Here is a 24,128-nt window from a genome sequence, read left to right as displayed (position 1 = left end):
CTAAATCGATCGCAGGGGCCATCGCAGTGCAAAGAGCAGAGTTCAGCTTCAAAGGCCTACTGCCCACTTCCTGCCACCTGGTGTTCCATATCGGACGAATGGTACATTTTCCCTCCATTCCCTCCACCCTCCGTTCCCCCTTTACGAACAGGTTAAGGACATGGAGCCGGTAAAGCTCCTCCCTGTGATCCCCTGCTGCCTCCTCCCTGGCTGCCCACATGCAGAGAGAGGGTGAGAGATCAGTCCCACACAAACACAACACAATCACACCAGCATTTGATGTGAAAATCTGCTTTTGATTTAATTATAGCCCAGGAATACAAATCTCCCCTTCAATGAAGAGATTTAGCCTTTTTTTTCATGCTTTCTTTTTTTTTTGGCCAGTGGTTCCTTTTCATTTCGGTGTGTCGGCAGGTGTCGAATTAACAGAAACATCTCATGTAGATTTTCTGTTCCTTAAGTGCTTCCATAACATGTTCCCATCCATCAATGACAAAATAATCACATCAATACCCAAATGTATTTGCTGCTCTCACTTGAATCTGATTCTGACAAAGCATATGTAGATACTTGCCCCATTTTCACAAATCAGGTTAAGAAAAGGTAATGGCATGTTTATTATGGAGCAAAGAATGAAGTGCACTTCTTGGCTCTCACTTGGAACATGTTTCATTATTAACCGATCAACAGATCTGCTATGGTATGAATAAGTCTCTCTGTCTGTGTTGGTCCTGGAACAAATGGCAGGGCTATTGGACACACATTTTATCTCCAGCAGGCCTGTCGTACAGTTATGCTCCAAGAATACATATTAATCAATCGAGGATTTTTTTTTAAACTGTTTATTAAGCCTAGCCATTTTTTTCCCTCCAATACATTAGCAGATCTCAGTATGTCCGCTACTCTTGTGAACAGGGATGAGAAGGAGAACGAGGGAGAGGAAATAAAGGTCTGATGAGTTTGGCAAAGAGAGGATGAAGGCTGAGACAGATGGCATGAAGTCTGCGGCACTCTGGCGTGGCTCGCTTGGTGCTAAAATCCTCCTCTCTCACATTCCAACAAATCCTACCAGGAGGCTGGGGAGTCTGTCACACCACTCCAAGGATACCCCCCCCCCACACCCCCCTACCAACCAATACCCCCCTTCTCCCTTCCCACCAGCGTCTGAATCCCTGACCACCACTCTGCATTGCATTTTACCGCTTTACCCTCATAAATGTATATACTGATGTGTGGACGCGTGGGGATCTGAATTGCTATGACCTTTGCTAGAAAAGATGACTGCTCTTAAATGCCGACTGACTGCTTTTACAGTAAAAGGAACCTGTGGGGCCATAATTGAGGGAGAGATGGCCTTTTACTTTCATTCCAGTGCACAAATCTTATTTTGTAAACACTAGGCCAAATCGCCAGAGAGAGGAACGAACAATCCAGTTGAATTAGAGGAGGAGGCATAAGAGGCTTTTTTGATTAGTCTAACCAGCCTGCTGTCTGCTCAAGACAGCAAGCTGATGCAGGCCAAACAGGCTGCAACATTCAGGGCTTCCTGTGGGTCTTTAAATCCAAAGTGGACTCTAAGTGGGACTATGATTACACAAATCATACCAGAAAACCCACAACTTGATCACAGACTCCACTTGACAACTTCATCTCCAGACACTGTGCTGCTTGCTTTTTCCTTGAAATTTCCAAATTCCTTTCTTGTGCCATCTCTGAGCGGTTCATCTTAGAACAACAGTCTAATTTATTGTACTCTGTGCTCTCTCCCCATGTCTCTTTCTTGCTGCCTTTCCGTCTGCCTCCTGTTTGTTCCACTGAATGACTTCTGAGATAAAGTGCTGCTGTGCGGGGGTCACAGAGGGCTTCGGAAGCACATTACTGTTAATGATAATAAAAAGAACAATCTGGACTAAACCTCTTGGATGTTTTCCTTTTTGTCTCCATATGGATTGATTGTTTTATCTGCTTTTGTTTTAATAGCTGTTGCAATTGAAAGCCCATGCAATTAAAATGCACATAAAATGTCTTTATTTTCATGCAAGCATTGTGTGTTGATAAAAAAAGCAAAAAAAAACAAAGAGCTCTCAGATAAAAGGTATACAGCAGTGCACCATCTGGGTGACAAAATACATGATGCACAACATCAGGCATCCTAGCAACATGGTGCAAAAATGAAGATATATTCCCTACGGTAACATTTTAAGTGCACATCGAATGCCAAATAGAAGCCCTCCTCCCCTCCTAATAAATAAAAAAATAAACACTTCAACTATAAACACAACTTTTTACATTTGAATAAAAAAAAGATAGTTGTAAGATTCTGTTCATATGCTTTTAACATACAAAAGGCTCTAAACTTCTGGTCCAAGTGCTTAACACAATGTCGTATGCAGTTGTCACTTTGACTGTAGTTCAGTTTCATGCAACAGAGTGCAACTTCAGAAAAATAAGTGGCTTCAAAGAAAAGTTTTCAGACAAAAACACGAATGGAAGTTCCCGCTTTGTCTTTAGTACAGGTTTGACTGCTGTCACATGCAGAGGATGTTTACATAGATGTGACATTCAGAAGTGATCATTTGTGACTTTCCCTCCCGCTGCCACAGAGACAGAATTGCTGGCTGTCCTTCGTACGTGGCAGGGCAGCGTGGCGTCCCTAAGCTCCTTGGCGCTGCAGCTGTCACCCACGGATGGGAAAGTGGCAGGGTCGATGGGTCCACAGCGTGGCTTCTGGCAGCATCGCTCCCATCCTGGCCCGGTGAAAGAGCAACATTCGGGAGCCCAGTCTCGCAGTGCATTGATCGCGGGCCAACCCTCCATTAGCCACTGTCAGAGCCAAAGGTCAGTGAAGGCCAGAGGATGGGTCCTGCACGCACAACCTATGCAGTGACTCATTTTTCCCATCCAGGGAGCAAATCTTGGCCACTTTGGTCCGAGTTGTGATCGCTTGAGAATGGCCACTTCTCCCAGATTAGATGACCCATCCCTGATGAGGTAATGCAGTCTATTTATTCACTCCTCCCTTTATGGTTTGATGTCACCTACATTTTGCATTATTGTTGCTTTTAGCGATATTGCTATCTATCTCTGCCAAATTAAAAGAGCTTTCCCTCTAATTTTCTCAAACAGAAATTGCTTAATAAATGAGCAGGCCCTGATTTGCACTGATGATCACACACAGCAACACAATTGCTTCAAATTGCTCACCCAGAGATGGTGCGCCACATCATGCTCATCACTGAGTGGCAACTGCCGCCTGGTGTGGTTTACAGCAGGCTGTGGAAGGGGATAATTGTGGTGCTAAATGCTGTGGAGGCTGACAGGATCCATTTCTTGACTTGTCAAGGGCATCAGCCATTGAGTGGGCCACTGAAGCCAGGCGGCCTGCATGTGCAAACAGAGGCAGATGAATTTGCTTACATTCATGCACACGTGTGACCGAATTAACACACACTCTGACAGGGGGAAAGAGACACACTTTACACAGGGATGATTGTCTCCCGCTTCTGTCATGTTTTTTTTCCAGTCATAGAGACCTCATCCTGGGAAATTGAGCAATTTCTGATTGAAAATAGTGCTTGTAATTAGAGCACTCACTATTTGTAACCACTTGGCAATGCATTAGTATGCAAAGCTTGCAGCCAGCTTATCTTGGGGAAAACGTTTGTTTCCTTAATTGCCCTCTTAGGACAAAAGTGAACAGTGTGGGTGGGGAGGGAAGAGAGTAAAATGTTAACGTGCTGCAGAAAGAATAGAGCCTGGTGTGTTGAGGGGACGTGACTCCCTGAACAGAGGGGTTAAACTCCACTTACAGACAGAGCAGAGCATGTACAGGCACACACATACACACACACATGCACACAGAAGCAGACAGTCCAACTGTAAAGCTATGAGACACTCTTATGGACACACACTTCTATTGGAACATGCATAAGGACAAAAAACCAACACAACTATGCTTAGCCCACAGATTCCAGGACAGCAGAGTCCTCCACCATTAACTCCCCAGCAGCGCCTGGTGTGAATTTGGTAATGCAAATGGGAATATTAACTGTTAATTGATTAAATGATGCTGTTCTTGACTGGAAAAAAAATCAACAAAGGAAACATTCTTTCATTATTTTATTAATTTACTTTGAAGGCTTTTATACATTCAAGAGATTAAAACATTTCAATTTGGTCACATAAAACTTGATATTAATGCATCCATATTTTATATTAAACTCTGCCATCCTACTCAACGCCTACACATCTCCTACCATATTTCTCACATTATATTTGTTCTTCCATGTTGTTCTGACTTTCTGCACCACTAACCCAAAAGTCATCTATCTATATCAAATGACTAAAATAGTGTTTGAATTCTCTGATTGCTGAGCAGGAGGATTGCTTGGAGACCTCCGTTTCCCAAAACACAGAGGAAATTTTAACACAAATTCTCAGTCACATCCAAAATTAGAAGATTTATTTTTGGTTTCCTGTCCCTGCTCCTATAAAGTCTGTGTCAGATCTGAGAGAAAGCTACTACATTTTTACTAAAAGATAAATACTAATGTATACAGATGTTTTTTTCCAGTCAAGTCAGTCCATGTATTATACTTTGACTGCCAAACTTTTCTTAAAAAAAAGTGCCCCCTTTTCAGAAAAAAGAAAACACTTCTCACAACTGATTTGATGACAGCAATCTCTCTGATTCTGCGCGCTCAGGACACTGATAGGGAAACGCAAAGGAATTTTTATTCATGCAGAATATATCTCACTGAGTGCCCAACTTCAAACACAAAGTTTCAATAAAGAAATAAAGAAATAAATGAAACAAAAAAAAAACGTGTTTTTTTTTATCTATCCCCACAATCACAGAATCAATGTGTATTTATCATGTACCTCCAAAAAGCATTTTTCGTTCGCAACTATTACTTTATTATAAATTTATTTACTGGTTTTAATGTAAAAAATATTCTCATTAATTGTGGGACAATGGAATAAAAGGGGAATCTGGATGGATGCTCGTGCACATCGCTTCACTGTTAATATTAGATCTGTAGAAAACCTAAAGTCAAAGAGGCTAGAAAAGAAGTAGATATAGATTCTTTTCCGCCTTGATGCCACAGGTGAAGATTAAACTTCAGTGTGTGCGTCTGGAAGTTTCCCACAGACGCGCAAAAGAGGCAAAACCTTTCATTACTCATTTTTTTTTAATTTTTTTATTTTTAAAGAACAGTTTTAATTCGTTCGTTTTTTTATTTTAGTCAAAAAGAACATAAATACATACTTTTAAATAAAAAAAAAAGTTGAGACCTCCTGTTAGGTTTTTCCGACATCTGTTGCCTTTGCTTTAATGACAAAGATAATGAGGAGAAGAAACACAAGACCTAACAACATATTTTCCCTTGGTTTTTGTCCTTTTTAAAAGTCTTTTGAGTTCTAATGTTTGACCTCATAGAAACAAAAGGACACGAAAAAGAAAGAGAGAGCGCGTGTTGTACTTGAAAAGATATCGCACAACAATGCTTCATTTAAAAAAAACGTATTTATTACCACAAATATTTTATTCCGTGTTAATAAATCAGATATAATTTACCTAAATATTGTAATATATATATGAGAAATTAGGCGCAAATGATTTTATTTACAGCTCATATACAGCACGCGCGCAATGAACGCGCAGCGGGTGGGCGGGGGGGTAAGGTTTCCAAAGTTATTACCATTTTTATCGACCGACAAAAAGATCAATAAAGTCAATAAAGGTACATTTAAGTTAAAAATACATTAGTTAAAAGATAAAAAAAAACTTTCTTGATAAATGTCGGATTCTCAAACAAAATGCGAACAAACTATTTTAAATCTGCGAAAGTATAGCGCGTGAAAACGGCGCAGCCTTGGAAGAACTCCTCGTTTCAGATCACCTCTGTACCTTCAGAAGGTAAGACTTCCTTAATATCGAGAGGCCCAAAACGGCTTTAGTGGTGCTGAATCAGCGTCTGTGTGTACACAACCTGCCCAACAAAAGCAAAGGCTAATCCACCTTAATTACACAAGGCGCAAGGCCCTGCTTGCACGGGCTGGACTGAGACAGAGGGCCTCTGCTTCGATGTCCCTGCTGCATACAGCTAGGACTGAAGCACTCTTATCTTCCTTTGATCACGCTTACTAAAATGATGACCATCTGCACAAGTTGAATATAGAGACAAACCCAATCCTATAAAAAGAGGATGAGCAGGATTTTAACTGCAAGTCGTTTTTGACGCATTAAAATAGCCAGTAATCCACCGTTTCGTAATATCACTCTTTAGTTAAGGGTCAAACCAGCCTCCACGCACGCCCATGCATTTATCAACAAGGTTATCAAACAAAAACCAAAAAGCTGTTGTTGGTTTGTTAACAGCAGCACCCCCCCCCCCCCCCAAACATGTCAAACCACCAATCACACCGGAGGACAGATAGAGGAATCAAGCTGATGAGTCAGAACGAGCAACATAAGGTTTAAAGCTTCAGAAACGGTCTGACCGGAATTTATTATTGAAACCAGGAGCAGAAGGTACGAGTCTGTCAGTCAGGCTTAGAAAAAATAAAAGAAAAAAGATGCATTTTGTGATCCCGGGAAAAAAAAAAAAGATGAAGAGACGAGAAGATGTCTGATTTACTATACTAGACCTGACCAGCATTAGCATTTATTTATTTGTTTGTTCTGTAAATGCAAGTAAAAAAATAAAGAGTGGGACAACTTTGTTTCTCTCATTTGAGGAGCTTTCAAATGTTTATTTTGCTCGTTATAGAACAAGTGACTTCTTCCATGAAGAGGTTAAAATATTATTTTTGGACAAACATCAATAAAGTCCTGTAATGTCTTCATTTATTTATTTTTGTTCACTTAGTGTTTGTTTTTGGAAATGAAGAGCCACACCTTTTGTTTTATAATCTATTAAATCTACTTTTATTCAATTACAGTCATTCATATCTTGTGTGCATGTGTGTTCTTATTGTCTCCATAATTGCATTTTTCCCTCCCAGACGGGCCAGGTAATTACTGTGGCACAGCCAGGTAAATTCTGGTGCTAAATTGAAACATTTGGTGTTAATCCTCACTAAACCCAATTCCCAGGACCCGGGGATGCGCGCAGCGGCGGCATCCCGGGGAGCTCCCGTTTCTTCTGCAGGTGAGAGTCGCCTCTCAGGGGGGAGGAGGATCTCCTCTCAACCACGGTAAGCATAAAACAAGATTAGTAGATCTTTAACACCGAGCTTTTCAACCCCCCCTCACTGCAAATGCAACTTCACAATCTCCTGGTTTAGACAGAGAATGTTGCATAATGAGCAGAAAGTGAAGGGATGGTTGTTTTGAGGGTATTTTAAACTTAAACAAGTCATAAATAAACTTTTGTTTTCTGTTTTTTTCTAAAGGGTGAGAGTGGGAACTTGTTTCTGTAAATGAATCTGGAGATGAGCTTCTAAAAGCTTCACATCTTTATTTTGGATGTTTTTGTTGTTGTTGTTTTTTTTTGTTTTTTTAAGATGCTCCCCACCAGACATGGAAAATAACACGTTTAACTTCTTATAAACAAAAAAAAAAACTACGATGGATCACAACACGAGTATGGGTTTAAGGTTTTTGAGTGTACTCCAACTTACAGGGGTAAACACTTGTAGGAAACGGCATGTTCTACTTGTCATGGAGCCGTCTGAACTTACTTCTCCCCATCTTTAATTTGTAGTCACCGGGAATAAAAGGCTCAATCTCAGCTCTGGCAGCTCCCATGTCAGTCTTTGCAGGAGTGGGTGACAGAGAACAGCAGGCAGATAGCATGCTAAAATCACATCACTAGAGACCTCACATCAAAGCAGACCAAACTTCATATTGTGCAAACTTTTAAGCAGAGAGGCTTTGTGACATCAGAGCACCTAAAATGTGACTGTCATGTATTCCAAACTTTGCTGAACACCAGCTCAAAGATTTTAGAAGTATTCAGTGGCAAGGATTGTTCAAAAAAACACCAAGATTAGCAGCTTTTGTCTTACGGGAACCTCAAAGACCAATTAGATTGAGAGGTGGCGGTGACGAATTTGTCAAAAATGAACTGACAGACATCACTTTGGCAGTGAGCAAACATGGCTGGGGATTTCACTCAAGCGGAGTCATTGACAAGACACCGTCAGAAATGTGTCAGCTTTAGCAGACCTGCCACACGACAGAGATGCAGCATGGGACTGAGACTGATCAATTCCCCAAATGCCAGCAAGAAATAACAGCACTTTATTTTGAGTAGAAAAAGTACTCTCTCTTCTGATGTATTGTCAAGCTTTTGTTTGCATCACAAAGCCTGGATCGTCCCAAGATGCCAGAGCACAAAAAAAAAAAAAAAAAAAAAAAAAAGAGTGTCATATTAAACAAGGGTTTTAAAACTTTAACAAAAAAGTTTTGACCTTTCTGCCTCTGTATTTGGAAGCGGAAGTGGTGTGTTGAGCATGTGGTTTTGTTGTTTAATGTACACCCATTCACCATCTCTAGTAGCAGAGCTCTTCTTCGGCCACTATTTCTGAAGTGAAATCCAATACTCAAAGCATTTTTCTCTTCAAAGTAGTCTCCTGTTGTGCTCTGTGGCCACAACAGTGTCAGTCTCATACTTTCAAAGGCTCATCTCCGTGTCAGCTTTGAGCAGCCGTCAATATGTGCCTCTGAATGGAGTTGAGGCTTTGATGTCAGGCCTGAAAACAGTTTGGGGACGTTCTGACAAAAATCAGAATAAAAAATAATAGAAGAATTATGAAAAAGTATTTAAAAAAATAAAAATTGCCAATTGATTGGGTTGCTTGTGATTCTGTGAGATTGCTTTTGAGTGCTCAAAAAACTTTGGGTTATAGAGCTGAAAATGGTTTCCAAGGATTTCGCCAGCTGTGAAATGAAAACACCCAAGTCTGTCAAAGATCCATAATTTTAGCTTTTGGAAGTGCTGTATGCAGGGATAATCTACAAAATCGAAACTGTCTAAATGTAAAAGAAAAAGTACAGAAAAACCTGGACAGCAACTCTTATAACTTTCAAAACACAAATCAAGGTTGTAAACAAAACAGGATGACATTTATTAGCATTTATACAAACCAGGGAATTAAAATAAGCAGACTATTTTCAATTGTAATGATGAAGGAGCCATTCTGAAAATCTCTTGTCACGTTTGAGCAAGTTTGAATATGGAGCACACATTACTGTTGGTGGTGATTTGTGAATTTCCTAGACAAATAGATCTAGAAAAAAGTCTGAAACAACAATCATCTGAAAGGCTGCATTTGAGACCAAGTGATCGGGAATGATCAAGCGACAATGATTGGAAGAAAAGAAGCCCAATCTCAATAAACTTTGCCATTCATCCATTCAAAGTTCAGTCATATCAGAGGTGTTTTGCATAACTATGAGACACTGGTTTTTAATCCTCAAAGGGGTTTTTGGCCTTCTTGCCTTTGCACTGTAGTCATTCAAGGTCACAACCCGGTAGGAAATATGGGCTGCCATGGAAACGCAAAGATGGCCCCTGAAGGCTTAGCATAATTCTCCTCTAATAGAAAAATAACAGCAGCAAATCCCATCCTTAGTAACTCTCTTATTTGACAGAGGCGGGCTCCCACCTGTGAAGCACATAGTCGCCACACCAGTGCACTGAGGCTGTGATAAGACCTTAAAGAGGAGCCCATCTCTGGATGGGGATGGGCGGCCTAAGCTCAAGACAAATTCTTTCTCTTCTCCAAAGTGAGTCCCTGGCTAGCTTTAGGTTTTTGAGACTGGACAATACAAGCTGCCAAAGCAATCATAGTCTTTACATAGTACCTAACTTTGAAGGGCTTAAGCCATATGCAGGGGCAGAAAGAAATGGGCAGGAAAAAAATAATTATATTAGGATCAAGTCAGGCAGTTGTGTTCAATTTCTTTTGGAATTTTTTTTAATCAAAACTTGTTGAATGCTTGGAATTTGAGCATTACATGCACCCATCTGGCCTGTTTTTATTTCTCATAAGATGCTCTAGTTGGAGTAAAATGGCACTACACCTGCTTAGTAACAACCCTTTGATTCTGATTGTGATCCCAAAACATGCTATCCTCCCTCTTTGTTGCCAGGTACCACAGAGAAGGATTCTTGGCACTGTGTGAGTTGCATCAGGATGATGAGCACTGAGGAGAGAATAAATCACTGCCGCGCTTTAGAGTGGGAGGCATGCAAGTACCAGCAGCTACAACAGTGCATTTACTCTCTGCTTATGGAATCACTAATGAGGAGCAAAATCCAGCATTGCAGCCATGGTGATGGAGCTCAACTCAAAGGCCTTATCAGATCATAACTGTCAAAACTAGCTGGGAAACCAAATTATTGCCCAACATGATATTCTGAAAGAGCCATATTGTGCTTTTTTTCATCACACGCAAAAAATAATTCTGAAGAGGACAGGAGAACAAGGCTGTCTTTTATTCAGAGATGAGTTGCTAGCCCTTCTCTGCACCTGAGTCAGCCATTTTTTCCGTTTTTTGCTTGACAGGATTCCTGTTTACTTTATTTTATTTATCTTCAACAGCTAGAACGTCACTGTTTGAGTCAGTCTCTGCTTCTACCTGTCAGAATGCCACTGTACACGCCAGCCACTTGTCTGTGTTTAAAGGCTGTTTTAGCCTGCTGGGATGAGTCCTGCTTCCTCTTACTGTCACAGATGTTTTTTTTTTTTCTATTTCCACTTGTTCAAGAGCTTGAAGTTGAGATAGTAGAAATAAAGATTACATCCATCCAAATGCCCTTTCAGCTACGGAAAATGCCATTTGGTTTCGATTGTTACCTTATTACTAAAAATCACTGAACTTAGAGTGAGCCTTATCTTTAAATTTAATTTTAATTGCAGATAAATTCCTGTTATCATAATATCTGATACGTTTGATAATCCTAACCATGAGGGTGATGTATTTAGTGATTTAAAAGGAGTTTTTTTGTCATGCAAATGAGGGTTCACAGGCTTTTTTTTCCCATCAAGTTATCTTTTTGCTGTCGGGCAAATATGCAAAAACCATATATTAATATTCTTTTTCCCCAATTATTCTAAATCATATCCATTATAAAGCATTGTGGATAAAACAATACCTTTACTTTTGCCCTTTGCTTCTTAGAATTCTGCTCTTCCTATACCTTTGGCTATGAAAAGTTTCTTCAAAATCCCTCTGCCTGCTTTTATGGTGAAATCCTTCATTGGTGTGGTATTGACATTCATAATGACCGTTTGAGAGGCTGAATTTGCTTCATCCCTGTGAGCAGTTTGATGATTAAAATGATCAAATCAACCCTACATGGCCTGTCCAACGAGAGGCCACGCTATCATTCCTGAAGGGAATCCCACTCAGTGCCAGCCTGTGAGCCTCCTGTCTCCGATTTTGACACTTAGCACCTTTCTACATCAAAGCTTGCTCAGCACCGCGTCTCAAAGATACACATCTTTGGGAAAGAATGGCCTCTACTGAGATATGGACACCTCTGGCCTCATTTAACGCAAACGGTCCCCTCCCCCTCTCCAGGCCTGAATCTGAGGAGAAAGTGGCTATCTGACGAGATCACACAGAGATGTGCGGGAACTTAAAGGCAAAGAGTTCCTGAGCATCCTACCAGGAGTCTCAAAAGGGTTCTATTAAAGCATGTTCAATATGCCGGTCAGGGCTTTCAAAGTGCTGCACACCCTCTAGCACCGGCAAACTCAAAGGGCATCAGTGCACATTCTGTAAGAGGAATCTGGCCCCCATTAATTTAATGAGTCCAGGCTATTAGTATGCCATGGCAAGCTGTGAAGGCTCCCTTTTTTAATCTTTGGTGGAGTTTTAAGGAAAGGTCCATCAACTTGGGAGTGACAGAAGCGAGTGGGGAGCAAGGTGCGCTCATTGAATCTGAGATCAGTTTCTCGCCGTCTGTCCTCAGAGGGCAATTTTCAGCGCTTAATTTGTCTTTGTGTGAGCCGGAGAACGAGATTGACAATGAAGAGTGGCACTTTTACGGTCACCCAGAGAACTTTACTGTCTCTTTATTGTGATTACATCTACCTAAAGCAAATACTGAGAAAAAAAGAAGCCACTAGGCACTGTTGACATTCTGAACCATAATGAGCCATTAGCAGATTACTTTTGATCTCAGCTACATGCCTATCAGGTAATATCAGCCTGAATTTTTGCACTGTTGCTAAATTGACCAAATCTCTCAGCAGAAAGACACATAAAAACATGTCAACATCCTCAAACTGCTATGGTGGCAGTTTTCCTGCGCAGAGCATTTCTCATAGGATGCATTATGCCTTGATGAACCACACAGGCACACTCGCAAAGGAAAAAAAAAACAATATCAGGTTGGCAACCGCAGATGATAATAAAGGATCTAATACACCGAATGTGGAAACGCGAAAGATTTTATGGCTTTGGGAGTTTATTTTTAAATTCCTCTTTCAGCTACTTTAATTACGGCTTGCTAAAAACAGATGCCGCTCTAAAGTTGTAACACCTAACTCTATGGAGAATAGCCATAATGTCGCCACAGAAAAAGTTAATATCCAGCTGACAATAAGCTGTAAGAAAAACAAAGTCAGAGGAGGTAACCGTGGTCTGTCAACCAGGAAGCAGCAGCTGCTGGAGCTAATTAAAAGCCAGTAACATGGTAACATAGCCCAGTGCAGGGCTACATCAAAAGCTCCTCTTCATGCCAGTCTGGAGTCTCATCCCTGGGATGTTGAGGCCTCTTGTGACCTGTACTGGGAGCCTGCTGGGCCCCGAGAGTTGCGGGGTGATCTAGAGTGGGTCAGGAACACTGTGGGGTGCACCTGAACCAGACTTACCTGCGTCTGTGTATCTGCATACCAAAACGCGGCCATGTGGCTGTGAGACAGGAGTGCATGGACTCTGACCTGAACAACAGAGACAAAAGAGGGAGAGCGGGTGAGAGGTCAGGAGGAGGGAGACAGCTTAGGGAAAACACACACGGGACACGTTGGCCAAATGCGATCAGAAAATCGCATATGGCTCGACAGAGGTAGAACCAGATGCCCACAGATGTCCTGATGAAACCTAAGCTCAACCAAAACACGACAGTTCAGTGCCAATTACCCTCAGCCTATAGACACGCTTCAGTTCAGTCAGTGGCAAAATTTATGTGATTCTGTGTTGATGAGCACTCATTTCTGTTGCAGTCCCTAAAAACTCTTTACTAAATCTTAACCAGAATGCTTGCAGAACAATAATACCTTGATTCCCATTGGAAAACAATGTTTCATCCAATATTTGCAGTTCTGATAAAACAAAGGAGAAAAAAGAGCCAATAGCTGACTCTCCAGTAACGCATCTGTCAGTTGCTAACCCAGTGTGTAACTTTCCTCAACAGCACTCATGTACCAATATGAAATTAAAAAAAAAAGGTTTTGAGTGAATTTTGAGCTCTTTTTGAATTTGCCAAAGGAGATCCAACAAACCTTCCCCATTTAACAGAGCCTCAGTGCCTTTTCATTGACAGATTTAGCTCTTTTCTCCTTTAGGATCAAACCTTGTTGATATGTTAATGCAAATGCCATTATTAAATGGAAAAGCAGAATGGAAAAATTGTGCCTTGTGTTGTAAATGTTGTGACCCTGTAGGTGAGAGGCGCTGAGTGCCGTGGCTCTCAGGTCTGCTCTTGTTGTCAAACAGAGAAAGATATCAGAGTTCGGGAGCCTGATGCAAGCATCTGTGTCCGCCTGCCACACAAAACGCTGGCATCACATCACGCTGGGATACATGTTGTCAGTCTTGTCTTCTGGTATGTTACTATCAGCCTAGCCAGACATCTGTGTGTCACTGTGTTCGAAGCGGGAACATAGCCCATTTGATACATGCGGGGTGTATGTTCAAAACTGCACCATCAGAGTAGAGACTATTCCACTTTTTTCCACCGACACTTTACAATGGTAAAATCCAATCCAGCTCACATTGCACTTGTGGTGCGCCTGCCAAGTTGTAAAGAAACAGAAAGCCCTCCACTGGTTTTGACAGCATAATATTATTCTGCCATTCAGGGGAACCCAGGTTCTCTCGCTATGTAAAAATTAAAGAACTTTCAGCTTCTTGTCTTTATGACTTTGTGACCGCCCTCCTCCGTACCTTTTCAGCTGTAGTCATTAGAGGCAATATTTTTACACATTTACTGTCATTCTTTTTTTTTAACCAGAACTTCTTAGACCGTCTATCAGCAGATGTCTTTTGGAGCAGCCCATTGCCATCTGCATACATCCTGCCTTCTCTGCATTTTTTTAATTCTTTTGGAATATCATTATTCTTTAAAACCCAGCAGCCATGTTGATGTGGCAGTTAATGGGGCCTGGGGTTGCAAATACGTCCTAATTCAGCATTTTCCATTCTTACGCTTCAAAATTGAAAAATCCTAAGTCAATTTAGGTTAGAAGGTTTTATTATCTCACAGACCTGCTCAGTACTGTTAAGTAACTTTCCAGAAGAATTTTGACATTTAAAGTTAAAACTGTAGCTTCCCGAAATAATTTGGTCAAATTTCTAAAATTTCCATAGTCAACTAAACAATGAAGTTGAAATATTTTTATAAAACGGAGACGTTTCCATAACTAAAATACGTATTTTGTCAGAGAGCTCTAGGTTATATTTAAACATTTGTATAAGGTGTTTGTAATGTTACTAACATTATTATATATATATCTATATATATATGATATATATACCTACTTTATATGTAAACATCAAATAAACCTGTAATACATAGAAAATAAAAAGTAGAAGCAAATTCAAATATAATTTTCAAAAATGACAAAAATATAGAAATTTTAAAAGTGATTATATCAACAAACTTTATTGTTTACTTTAAGAAAACACGTCGATGCAAACATAGCATTAAATATCTAAAAATCACAGTATTTCATATTTACCGTATCGGGGATTGATATAATTTTTTCGTTTCGTTTTCTGCCCTGAACTTTTAATGTGTCTCACACCAAAAAACAAAAAACACCTACATTTGCTATCATCTTTATTATAAACAAATATACTTTTTTCATCTTTTGGATTGTCACTTCAAAAATGTCTAAAACCCACGGATTTGTTCTAAAATTCCTAAAAAGTCAAAGATACCTTAAGTTTCACAGCTTCTGACATTTTAACATCATAAATGTCACTAATAATTGTGCTGTAATGGTGCAACTTGCTGCGATCATCGCAAGAGCTTTACGGCTTTGCTATTACACTCCAAGAAATTATCAAATAATTTCTTAAACTGACAAGATGGTTGCCAAAAATGTCAAATTGAAGTTTCTGGTGGACAACAGCCATCAATCCATTGTGACAGCATCCATTTTCAAATCCACAGGCACCACCTGGACACCATCAGGGCACTGCCATGCCAGCTTCTCTTGTCTGTCACTTCAGGCTTCAATATTGCCGCCCAGGGCAGACTTGTTAGGGGTTGGCTACCCGTGAATCGAGCTGTCAAAATTAACAATGTTTCCGGTTGGTTTTAAAGGCAGAATGGGTCATGCACTAAGGCAACAGCTAAAACCCAAGAGGGACAATGTTCGTTTCCGGGAAATAATTCATTACCGTTTATCCTATCGCCTAAATGAGTATTCTCAGATTTTGCCTTATTACCATCTGAAATAACCTGGCAGTTATAAAGCTAATTATTTCACTTAATTGTGTCACATTAAAAGACATAATAGTGTTGATACTTTTGTCAATTAGTCATTAAAATCTAACCTGACCTTTGAAAGTGATCACATTAATGACAAGTACATGAAGTCACTTTTTTTTCTTTATTAATTGTCGATTTGCCAGCATAATGACATGGAAATAAGGAGCTGTGTGCATGTTGGTGTGAGTGAGAGTGTGTGTTTCATAAATGTTAGACTTGTGCATTTGGCAAGTTTTTTCTTCTTCTTTTTTGCTCCATTTGGTGACAGATTGGGTTTAAATAACATTATATCTTCACAGTTGTGACTCACAAGCCTCGGCGTTAGAAAGTCAGGGTGAGGTTTAGCACTTCGCATGAGGACGAAGGAGGACCAGGTCGCATCACTTCGTCTTTTAGTTTATCACTTTTTCACTGAGGCTAATCAGGGACTCAAGGGGCCGTGCCTTCAGCACTGTTTTGCCGCCTCAATCAGTTCAATCTTTTACCGCAAAAACACATTCTTCTCGCATCTTGTCATTTAATGGCGGGTTTGCAGTGATAACACGGGCAGATGGATGGATGCTGAAATGAAATGAAACTGCTTGCAGCTCCGGCGAAAAACACAGAAAAAATGAATTGTTTGAAAATCTAAATTCAAGTGAACATCGAGGGCTTTCTCTCAAATGGAAAAGAACGATTTCAAAAAAGTCATGATAGAAATTCAAGAACACACGTGTCCTATAAATCTAAGTTTACTTCACTGGAAGAAGATGCAGCTTGGCATTGATTAGGACACGAGGCGCGGCGGGGCGCTCAGAATTGCTTGCTGCTTTTTAACTACCATGCTAACAAGAGTGCTTCACTTTTCGCCAAAAGTTGGAACAAGTCAGCTGAGGTCATGGCAGGGAGTGTGTCCTCTCCGAGCCCCAGGTAGGAGGTCATGCGGGGCGAAGGTTGTTTAATATTGATGCTCCGAGCTCAGAGAAACTCCTTGAGCGTTAATGTTGCATTGCGTCTCTGAACCAGCAAGTACTGCTGCCGGCCTTAGCCCTCTCATCAGCCATGTTTGTTTTTGCTGCTGTTGTGCTATCAAAGGCTAACTGCTTTACAGCACCTCCTGGTGCTACCCGGGAGAAAACTTCTGCTGTAAAACAGAATTCAGCCATCACATCTGAAGGTGATAACCCCTGCTTTGCTTACATGTGAGTGTTTTATTATCTCGTTTTTTTTTAACGATTTAGCAGAATATAAAATTGTAACAATTTCTGCGAATTGAGTTACTATAAGCTACATTATTTTCAAACAAAATATGATGTTTCGGGTTGATAGATTTTTAACCATGTTGTTTGCTGCAGATTTTTTTAAAGCCTAAACCAGGCAGCATGACAGATGAAGCATCAGCTGTGATGTTTTTTTTTTTTTGCACTAAGTGTGGCACACTTGCAATCCAAATAAGACACACCGTTGTGTCCTTCTGCTCCAAAGTTCTGCTCAGACTTGGTTTTATTGGACTTTGAGCTTTCTTTCCCAAAAATGCAAGGATTAGTTTGAGGTGGGGCACACAGGAGGGATGAGATCTGTCAGTACTGCTACGGTGGACTGCATGCCAGCGATGCCTAGAAACTAATGAAGACGCACACTGGGAGAACCCCGTTGACCATCAATGAGATGTCACCATAAACAAGCTGCAGGACATTGGCAGTAAGCTCTCTGATATATGATGCTTAATTTTTTTTGTGTAAAAAATAATTTCTAGTTTGCAATATTAATAATAAATCAGACATTAGTAAATAGAATTTTTGATTGATAGTCTCCACTGTTTTTGCAGCCATTCTTTCCTTTGCTTTTGCAGCAAATGGGACTGACGCCATTAAACATCAAGTGGTGACTTGCCTTTTTTAAAACTGCTTGAAATATATAAATATAAAAAAGAAAACATTTTAAAGGTGACAACTGTGTTACCGCAATGTGTATGCCCTTTGCCCAAATTAGTAAGAAGCACATTTTTCTAGAAGTAACACTGCATGTATTGTCTGTAAAAGTTAAAATATATTAGTAGGTCTGTTGAAAATTGTGTGCTATAGCAAAGAATGAAAAGTCACATCTTGAATTACCAACATACCCACATCCAAGGGAAAGAAAAGTGTATATATCTCAATCTTTATCTCAAAATTGTGACCTATTTAATCAGCCACAACTTCTGCCCCTGTGATTAATTAAATTCCAAAATATAAACTTTAAACATATCAGTTTGCACAAATTTAAGGAATTTCAAAAAGGAAACCTGAAGTCTAAAAACCTGGATTATTACCCATGTGACTATAAAGGTGCTTTAATTTGACGGTGTGAAATTGGAGTCCCTTTGAAGAACATCCACAGAACCCTTCCCCCTATTTATTTCTCATCAGTGCTGTGACTCTGACATGCCTCTTTTGTACACTAGAATTATGGTTGGGCTAAATTAAGGTAAACTCAAAGATATATTTTATCAAAACTTTCAGGCAAACCATTTTGGCTTAACCAAATAAAAATAAGGCCTGTCTCAGTCAAAGGCTTTTTGCTTTTTTAAATATTTTCTTCGTTAATATTTAAGTTAAAAATAATAGTAATAAAAATACGCTCAAGATTCTAGATGTTTAATGAAGAGCAAAAACAATAAAAAAAAGAAAGAAGAAAATATTTATTTCAAAAACTGCAAAATTAAATTGACGCCCAAAAATGCCGATCATAAATTGCAAAACGTACATTTTATTAATATAGGTATTAACAGAATATAGAAATTGAAAACGCGAACATCAAATTTTATAGAATGTAAATAAGTTATCAAAAATATTAGATTTTTTGATTAAATATGGAAGGTAAAAATACTGTAAATTCAAAATTTCTTCCTTTTAAAAACTCTTTTTAAAAATACAATTGCGATCACAGAATTTGCAAAGTATTTACAATTATAGCGACATAAACAAAAGTAAACTTGTGAAAAGAAATTAAAGCACGCAATGAAATGAAAATATGTACATTTATTTTACATTTTATTTTTAAGAGAAAAGTGTAAACATCTTATAATTATCCCAAAAATACATGAAATAAAAATGAAAAATTTTTTTTTTGTTTTTTTATAAAATATTTTTGAATATGCTAACAATTATGAGAGTAGAATACATACAAATTTAGATTTTATTAAAAATTATAATAAATCTTTATGTAAATAATCTAAGGATTTTTTTTTAAATGAAGAGATGGTTTGCAGATATATCCGAGTCGTCTGGATCCTTGATTCGACAGGTAAAGCATTAAACCATTTTTTTTGATAAGTTTATCATGAGATATGGGACTTGAGCAGATTTTGCACAATGAAAATAAAAACTTTCTGATTCTTGACTTTTTATTTACTTTCTTGCTTGTTTTTCCTTTTTTTTTTCTTTTTGAAATCCCATCTGGTCATTTTCATTCATTCCTTCCACGTTAGTAAAACTTGTTTTAAGATATCAAAAGACAACAAAACTTTTTAGTGTGTTCTTTCAAGATTGTGTCTAATTGGCAAGATTCTTTTATTTGCAGTCTTTTTATTTTTTTCAGAGACAATGATGAGAATGGGGGGCTCTCATAGTAATCAAACAAAATGCAATGATAAATAGGAATTGCAGCATTTGATCTTATGCTGTGATTCAAATCAGATGTTTCTCTAAAAGGGAAGTGAAAACTTCCCAGAGTTTGTGAAATGAAAGGCCACCATCTGTTTTTGGATTTTTGTTCTGAGGACATTGAACTGTCAGCAGTGTACCTCCTACTAATCAGGACTTCTAGATGTCTACACAAATCTTAAGTTCTATACCCATCTTTTGTATTGTAATTACTTTAGTAGGTCAACTACTGTCAAAGTACGAACAATAAATATTTTCTTTTTGATTGAAAATGAGTTGGTGTCAGTTGTTTTATTTAAGCTCCTGGCTGTAATCTTTTTTTAAAAAAAGGAATAAAGACAATTTGATCATAACACTGGTGCAAAATATTGATTTTAATAAGTCAAAATATATTTATGAGTTTTAAGGCCTTTCTGTCATTCTTGTTTTTTTCCCAACTTAAAACCCTTTTATTTTATTACACCCCAAATCGACTGAACTAAAAAATCAAGTCAAATAAAAAAAACAAAAACAAGCTGCGATCAGTGAGAAACTTGACAAAAAGGGAAAAAAATTCTATAATTCTCAAAGAAAATGTTTGAGGACTCCCCAAAGTTATAAAAAAATAGAAAATTATTTGAATGCCTCCTTGTGTCCCACTATTAAGGCTTTCCACTGCAAAGGCTCAAACAGACTTACATATTACGCTGTCACATTTCACTCATCTCAAAACTCGCAGTCCTAGTGGGGAAATATTTATGTAGTCACTTCTTTAAAAAACTAAAATCATCTCAAGTGTGTGCTACTTTATTTTCCCCTTCCTTTTTTTCACCTACGCTGCAAACCGAGAACATCGGCAAGCGAAACTAAAACAGGTGAGCGCTCAAACGTGGACTTTAAATGTCCGTCCACACGTAAAACAGCGCAAAACTGAAAATTTTGTTAAAAATTAGTAACAGTTAGCTTTAAAACAAACCTGAAAAAATTAGAAACGTTAGAATTTTTATATGTTGGGCACCTTAATGTAAAAAAGTCATGTTATCCAATAGCTGCGGATACCACTGCTGCTTCTTCCTCTTCTGCTAGCTTAGCAACAGCAGCCATTTTGTCTGCATATATTGGTTGAGATGTCTTTTTTAGGTCATGCCAGATTTCTTTGAAATTCTCCCCAATAAATTGTACCACCTGGTTCATTTGAATCCACTTTAACAATAATAAGAGCTCTTAATTTGAGCCTTTAACTAAGATATCAAGTGGGAGATGTGGATTATATCAGGCACGCGTTGTGCATGTTCTGAGAGGTGATGCTTTCATTTTCTGCTCACAAGGTGCCAAATGGTGTTTGGAGTTAACCGCATGACTGCCACACAAAGGCACATACATTAGTTTACATTCACACCAAGCACACTCGTGTGCACAGATAAATATATATTTCTCTCTCTATATATATAGATATATATATCTAAATCTATATATATATATATATATAGATATAGATATCTCTCTCTGTGTATATATATATATATATATAAATATATAAATAAGATGAGTTGATCCCTTTCTCAGAGCATGCATCAGCCACCCGCTGATCCCAGCGACATATTACGTAGACAACCAGCAGCAGGATGTATGAGCCCAGCTGTCCAGAGGTCACCTTGGCTTGTTTACTTCTATAGCCTGAATTCAGAGGGGCAGGGTAGACCACAGCCACACAGAACAGCTCGTCTACCTCAAGTCTAACTTGAACTTCCGTCGAGCTTGTGAGTAAGTATCACAATCTGTGCTTTACCTCCAAATGCATTGACCAAAAATAAAAGGGAGGCTCTAATGAAGAGTCCTGCTCGAAACTCAAACTCTGTCTTTGAAAATTTCTAATTTATACTCAGGTCATCAATTACTTATCGTTCTGCCAATTAGTGACTTCCTTTTCAACTTTGACGGAATAATTCACCGGAAATCATAAAATTTTTAGTACAGCATTGCACAGAAGCAGATGGCTTAGGTTACCAACAGGCTCCTGTAGAACTTTCTCCTCCAATTTTTTATGTTTTTTTTTACTAAGCCTGAAATAGAAAAAGAATTCAAAATTCATTTTCTGTCTTTTAGATGAGCAACTTCACTAAGCCTTTGTGCAATGCAAATGCATAAAGTTCAATAAATGGCTTTTAAATGAAACAGCCTCAATTGTTCTTTTTCTTTGATTTTTCTTTTTTTTTTTTAGGTTTCTAGGGCGGTTGTCAATTCACAGGCCCAACTACCAACCATGAGCATATAACACACTTACACACTTGGTGCTAGCTTAGCTGCAGTGTTTGCTTGGAGAACAGCCCCTCACCACTCCCAAAGATAGGCACAAACGGACACAGAAACCTACCTCTGGGGAGAACAGTTCCACATAAAAACACTGGAGTCTCAGCTGTTTCTGATCAGGTCCCAAACATCCACGCTGCGGAGACAGAGGAGTAAAAAGGTGGGGAGTGAGTGTGCTTCCAGAGAGCTGCCCTGACCACCCCGGTAAATATAGGAGAGCAAATCCTTTCAGGTCGGGAGTATGACACGGGAGTCCCACATAAATCAGTGCAGGCCCAGCCCGGCAAAGGCTGGGAACGCCATAGGAGTGGTAGGCGGCTCTATGGTGAGGTTTTTGGGAAAGGATTATAGATTGAGACATACAGCTGGGAGGCTAAAGTTGCACTTTTCATTACCACTTCGAGGGGGTCTTGGCTGCCTGGAAGCCACTCACTTTTGTAAAGACCTCTTTCTCTCTCTGGAATTGTGCAGGTGCATTCTTCACCTGAGGATAATTGTTTTTGATATAGCAAGAAAAATTCAGCAAAACGGGATGGGGAATGTATTTTTTCTTCTATGTGTTTTCCTTTTTTTTTTTTTTAAACCAGTGGTAGAATGAAAAAAAATAAATAAAAAAGGAGAGGGTATTGTGAAAAGTCCTCATTCACCAGAAGACCCGAGTAAAGAGAGAGCAGTATGCCCCCTTCTGGCTCTTTTCTTCTCTCCCTCTTTTCTTCTCCTTTTTTCCCTGGCGTCTGGAGATGTGAAGAAATGTCTTTTGATCAGCTCTGACAGAGCCTGGGCCATTTGAAGAGGGTGGCTGGCAGGACTCTGCCAGTCCAAGCAAAGCATTAAAAATGTTCCTAATAAGAGAGAAATCAACTAACGAGTGCTGGGTTTCTGTCTGATCCACATTCTGGGTTCTGTTTGTGCCAGTACTCCTAGCATTTTCTGACATGCTCCCAAGTCTCACGAGTCTTTGGACTGTTTGCCAGGTCGCCACATTTCACCTGTGCAGTCCCATATGTTCTCCCTGATTTTGCAAATTTAGAAACCTTGTGAGACTAACATGAATGCAGGAGGGGGAGTTCTAGTTACAGTTTGGCAGACTTTGGAAGAAATTTAGGTCTTGGAAGAGACAGTAAGTTGTGTTTTAGATAAGTTGACAGTGTAAATGAGTCAGAGCACGAAACAAAATGCAGGGATTTTTTTTTTTACTTTTTAAAAAGAGTAATAACTATGGGGTCTTCCACAGCTGATTGCTGTCATTGTGCGCCGGTTTGATTCTGCAGGTTCTCTGGCAGTCTGCTGAGTGCAGTGAGTAGATAGTTACATCTCACAACTTCTCAATGCAAGCCAAATAAACACATCACCTCCATCGCAGGGGGAGGAGGACAACAGCACAGCTGCCAACCCCCTGTCTTTATTCAAGTCTGCAGCAGCACCGGCCAAATCCACAGCGCTGCCGGGCATCCCATGCATGAACAGGTGTTCTGCTGGTGGAGTTGAGCCCGGTCTCGGGCCTGTTTCTGGGCTGCTGCTAAATGCTGGGTGTGTGAGGAGGACAGGTTTGCCAGACTTTAATGGCGTGTTGTCGAGTCCTCTGCTCAGCACTGGTAATTATGGAAGAGAGAAGGCGATTAGGCAGAGCGGAGCAGCCCAACGAGGGGGGCAGGCCCACGCCCAGCAGGGAGGGGAGTATTTGCCACTGGAGGGACCAATCAAGTGTGAAGCAGAGCACAGACCTCAGGCCTCGGTTCAGTGGGAAAAGCCTTGGCCGCCGGTTCAGAGCGCTGCAACTTTCACGGATTAGTAGAGACACTATTCTGAAGACTGAAAAGGGGAGCACAGCACGGAGGCAGCATCAATGAATGTGTGCAGGCACACAAACACTCTCTCATTCTTTTACCCTCACCCTCTCCAACACAAAACCCACCAACAGCTGGGAGGAGGGCTACAGCCATCGCCATATTACCATAGCAACGGTATATCTCACATTTTAGCCCAAATGAAGACACTTTCCACCCTATAGGATGATTACTCTTACAGTTAATGGAAGTGTTTTAATAAACTTTTCTCTGTTGAATGTGGCTTCTCTGGCTTAATGAATAATCTGTGACTGAAAAAAATGGACAAGCTTTTAGTCATTTGTTGTCAGGGTGATATGGATTTGACTATGGCAATATGGCATTAGTAATGCTATAGGCATTTTTTTTGTACATATGCATTATTAACATGTTTTTTATTTGCGCCAAATATTGTTTGTAAGGAAGAAAACAGCATTAACAAGGAAAAAAAAATCAAAGCTTAGCTAAATTGTCAGCTCTAGACAGGAACCCCGGCCTTTATTACAGTCAGCTGTGGCTTCATAGCACGTGCTTGTTCATGTTTAAAGTAAAACTTTTGGCAGCCAACAAACTTGTCCTCTGAGTCTCATTTTACTGAAAGTTGTGGTTCTTTTCACAAAACACTTCACCCAAAGCTGCTTCCTTGCAGCTCGCTGAATGAGCTGCACATATGCACGGATGAAACTGCTACTTCTCAGGAAGCAGAAGCG

The 24,128-nt window shown here is 39.6% G+C and overlaps 1 long non-coding RNA gene across 1 annotated transcript; it reads right to left on the bottom strand.

Moving 5' to 3' along the window:
- Positions 1-1,776: 1,776 nt before the first annotated feature.
- LOC111947978 lies at positions 1,777-23,818 on the bottom strand. Its single transcript, XR_002873970.1, has 4 exons — positions 21,657-23,818; positions 12,835-12,903; positions 3,205-3,381; positions 1,777-2,983 (listed from the first exon to the last, which is right to left on the bottom strand). It is a non-coding gene; the product is annotated as an uncharacterized LOC111947978 (long non-coding RNA).
- Positions 23,819-24,128: the final 310 nt, after the last annotated feature.

The sequence above is a fragment of the Oryzias latipes genome, chromosome 10 (genome assembly GCF_002234675.1).
Source record: "Oryzias latipes chromosome 10, ASM223467v1".
NCBI lineage: Eukaryota > Metazoa > Chordata > Actinopteri > Beloniformes > Adrianichthyidae > Oryzias > Oryzias latipes.
The sequence above is the reverse complement of the archived record's forward strand: the minus strand, read 5'-3'. Positions and strand labels throughout refer to the sequence as shown.